Genomic DNA, 4,839 nt, shown 5'->3' with positions numbered 1-4,839 from the left:
TATACTTTCTGATTTTTGTGGTTTTAAGGTGATGTGTGGCATGTATGCAAGTGTCCCAGGTGCGTTATATAAGCACAGCTTCAGATAGACGCTGTTATATTCCATAGAGTTCGCTGGAGTGGTGAAATGACGGTGCTGACTATTAACGCTCATTTTATCATACAGGTTTCTTTTTCTGTTTTCTTGTCCAGTTTTTAAATACACATGCACATCAGTCTATGGAAAATATGATACTAAAACCGTTACTAAATAATCAAAACAGTATTCAGGAAGCATTGCTCTGAATTTCTGAGATACGGGGTTTTTTTGTGTGTGTGTATGTTCTAAGATGGAAAAATATACAGCAGTAGGGTTGTCTTTCTAATGTCGTTACAGCAGAAAAAGACCAATTATTAAAATTAAGGACTTGCGGAAATAAATGCATATATTCAAGTTAGTTCACTGAAGGGAACTGTATTGGCTTCAGTTGGATTCTCAGCATGTGGGAATGAATCTGCATCAAAGCAGAGTTGTATGTCACCTCAAAAAATAACTGAGGTTTCTGTTATATTTTTAACAGGCATAAGTAGCTGTGTCTAGCTATTTCACAGGCTCTTGTTATTACCCATTCTCATTGTTTTGTTACTCAGAGATCTAGGTTTATGTGAGTTGCTTGAACCCTGTGTGGTTTATAGTGTAGGTTTAAAAAAAAAAGTGCCATCATGATTGTTAAGATCTATCCTGTTTTTGAAGAAATCATTCCTTGGGCACTATTCCTGTAGAAACTTATTTTTGCCAACAGTTTTATTTTGGCCTGCAAGATCACATTTTAAATTAAAAGATGAGGATACTTGACTCCTCGGTGAATATTTAAGAGTTGTAAATAATTGTGATATAAAGAAAACTTGTATCCCATTATTTTAATGTTGTATGATTCATCTCTGTGTCAGTTTGATAAATTAACTCAGAGTATAAATATCTATTCTTATGTAATTTTAATGCTTTTTTTTTTTATTATTTTCCTCCCTCTGCCCCATTTTCTCCTCCCCAAATTCAGCAATTTTATTAGCATGACAAGGTATTCAGCCTTTTGCCAAAGTCAGTAGATCCAAGTCTCTTGCTTAATCTTCTCCTTCCCCCTTTTCTGAAGAGTGGATTTAGGACACTGTTGTTTGCTCTGTCACAGCAGATTGCTGCCAGTATTGGCCATGACTCCAGCCGTGTCGGCCAACTCCGGGGGACTAAGAGTTTTGTTCGAATCCTCATGGACCAAGTCCTAAGCCAGCTTTTACCTATCTTGAAGAATAAGCAAAGGGGAAAAAATGTCACTGTTGAAGTACAAGGCATGTAATTGGCAGTAGCAAGTAACAACTTCCTGCTGCTAAAAATATTTTGCTTTATTTCATTTTGCTAACATTAGCAAGTCATCAGTCTGTTCTGAAAAACAGGATTTTAAATGGCACATGAAAACTCAGCTATTTGAAACAGTAACTAAACAGCATTTTTTCCTGGTGCCCTAGGCTTCCTAATTACTACATATTAAATTGAAACAGGTGTGTTCAGAGGCAGCTGAGCTAACATTGCCTTGGCCCAACTCTAATTACAATCCTTGACAAGTGAAGTTGTAGCATTTTAGAAATAATACATCATTTTGAGTTTTGCACCGTTTTCTGCTCTTCCTGCTGTTCCTATCAGAAGTCTGTCTGAACCGTTAATTCAAGGTGGTAATTCATTTTGATGACAAGTGCATTCAGATGGGAAAGTGACGGGCTGTTCCTGGCAAGGGGGCTTGTAACAAGGTCAGGGAACAAGGCAAAACAGCTGAAATAAGATCATGGAGGGAACAGAAATTATTACCAAGCCAAACCGCGTTTTTTCAATTGTTTTTGCAGTCTCAATAATTGCAAATACAGTGGATACAGGGCTTGGTTTTGTTCCCTTGGTATAAGCTGAGAAGCAATTACGAAGGTCTGCATTTCATTACGTTCTTAGAAAACAGTGAAGTGCCCAGTTTGCATCTGTTTTCTTCCATCTTCCGCAGCTTGTGAGTGAAATGCCAACTAATCAGGAGATGCACTGTGACATAAAATTGGAAGTCAGTTAGGTATATGCTGTAAAGGGGTCTCAAATCTCAGAGTTTTGAGATCAAGTTGGGGACATCTGAGAACTTCTTGATAGAGTTTTCCTTCAGTTTGCAGGTAGCTACAGTGAGGACAGAGCAACTCGCCTAGCCGTTTTGCTGAGGGTGGTGTCGCTCTGTGTCCCAGATGATGCCTAGCTCAGGTTGGTCAAACGGATTGAAGTTTAGCCCAGAAAAAGTTGGACTGCTGGTTGGTGTTCAGAAACATCCTGAGGCAATATTAGTCCTTGAAGACAGTGGGCCTGCTGTTAGATCTCTAGTCAGATGAAAACTCCAATAGTCAAAACTAGCCCAGCTGCTTGACAGCATGTTTCAGAAGTAATCCAGGTAGGTTTTTGACTGACTGGCCCCTTTTTTACTACACTTAAAAAAAATAATTTTCAGATTGATGCTGGAGCACAGGGCAGGGGTTCATTTGCTAAAAGGGCATCTCAACAATGCTTGTGGCACTGCAGCTCCAGGGATCTACCTGTGATAGCTGGGTGGATTTTGAAGTACTTGGTAGGATCTTTAAGGATCAGAAAGAGTTCCCTTCCGACTAACTGGTTTCACATTGTTAAAACAGAATTACAGCAGCAGGTGCCAGGGCATACAGAGCCTGAACTAGTATGTCCTACCAGTTGTGTCTAGGTTTAGATGAAAAGAATGCACCTGTTTTCAATCATCCCTAATCTCTCACTCTTGTTATCTTTAGGGGTGTTTACATATCATATGAAGATGTTAAGGAGATGAATGCCATATACACTTAGGAGGAGCAAATGCAGAGCTCCATCTCCCTTTTTTTTATTATTTTTTTTGTCCTTTTACATGGGCTTTCTCCTGCTTCTCTCTTACAGATTCAGAAGAGAAAAACATGTTTAAAGATACAGTTCTGTACATCACTTTGAGGAATAAAGTGCAAGATTTCAGTGCCAAGAATGGGTCAGCATCACTTGAGCTACTGAAGATACGAGAACATAAACTAGAGAGAAGGCGGGTCTGTGCTGTGCTAATCCAGAGGAGGCAGGAGCAGTTAGTTGGCATGCTGTTTATGTTCCTACTGTAACTTTTTTTTTTTTATTTTCTTTTTTCAAACTTATAAGAGAGTTTGGCATTTAAGCACGAACTTTTAATACCATTTAAAAACATAACTGAAATAACTGAGCGAGTATATCCATTCAGATTGATGTTACTTCACTGGAGCTTGATATTCTTTTTCTGAAAAACACAATTCAGTAAGCAAAAGAAAACTAGTTTAAATTAAACTTTAATTCTCTTGGGCTCAGTTAGTGTGTTCCATACTGCTTGAGAAACAAAGCACTAGTGTTTGGACTCTTTTTTCTTTTTTTTCTTCTTTCTAATTTTCTGACATGACACATTTGTATTTCACATGTTTGAAATTTGTGTCTAGATCATTACTGTGAATTTGGGTGCCTTCTGAGTAATTAATGTGCTAGTACAGACATATAGAGCCAGAGAACAAATGTGAATAAGGCAGAAATCAGCTGATCAATGTGGGAAGCCAGAAGTCATTGGTAATGTAATTTTGACATTAAGAAGTTCTCTACTTAAATTAATCTCTTCTCATGTTAAAGATTTAACTCTAGCTTTTTTAGTAAATCATCTTTAAAGCCATTTAACAAGTCTCTACAGATGAAGTGAGCCAAGTGGGTGAATGTAACTTGTATTTATAAAGATGAGATCCAGATGGCAAAACACGGAAATGGGAACCTAGTGGGCGATGTTAGAATGAAATTTGCTAAGATACGGATGGAGGAAAGCAATAGGAGTTTACTTCCCAGTTGACACATGTTTTGAGACCGCTGAGAACGTTGGGAGATCTTAGCAGAAAAACCTATTCCATGAGTTTTCCAACTTGAGTCAATCTTCATTTGTGATGCAGCTGGTTAGAGTAAAGAAAGGAAATAACACAATTACCAATTCATGTAGTTTCCTGCTTTTGTTTAGTTGTTTGTTTTCTAAACCACCTTCCATTGTGGGAACCCAATATCACTACTCAGAAGAAACAGCAGCCGGCAGTTCTATTTTCAATACTAGATTGTCTACTTAAATGTTTCTCTGTACATTTCAATGGGATTTAACAGCATCCTGTTCATGTCTTAGTTACAGACTGATTAGTAGCACTCACCCAGCATGTGGGAGACAAGTGCTTTTCCTGTACAGAGCTGTGAGTGAAAATATTTGTCTTTACAAATGAGATCCAGAAGGAAAAGGCAGTGATTTCCCCACCCCCATTCTGTACTTCAGTGGCTACTGTTGGTTAAACATGCGAGACACCTGGGTTTAATTCCTCTGCCCATCCAAGCATGTTCACCTGTGTGCCAGACCTTCAAATATTACCTGTATCGTTAATTTACCTAGTATCTTTTTAGTATTGACTGTATCATCATCCACTAGAACAGAGAAGGTATTCCAGATTTTCCTTTGCTTAGGTGAGTACCTGCAAAAGCGTTATGCTTGTTCTCCATCTCTCTCCTAAGACCTGTTTAACTGTTGCAGTTGACATAGAGAAGACCGAGCACCTGCATCGATCTACTGGTCACTGGTTTGAGTAATTTCCTGCAAGTGTGGGATACTGGCCCACACCCTCTCAGGCAAAGATGGGAAATGGGCTTGTTCCCTGTGTCTTGGGTGAGCACTGTGCTTACTGAACAGCTAGATTAATAAACAAAAAAATTCAGAAGAGCCAGTAGCATGGATCTAATAAGACCCCTTATTCG

Source organism: Tyto alba, unplaced genomic scaffold (genome assembly GCF_018691265.1).
Source record: "Tyto alba isolate M040663 unplaced genomic scaffold, T.alba_DEE_v4.0 Super-Scaffold_16, whole genome shotgun sequence".
NCBI lineage: Eukaryota > Metazoa > Chordata > Aves > Strigiformes > Tytonidae > Tyto > Tyto alba.
Note: the sequence above shows the minus strand (reverse complement) of the source record.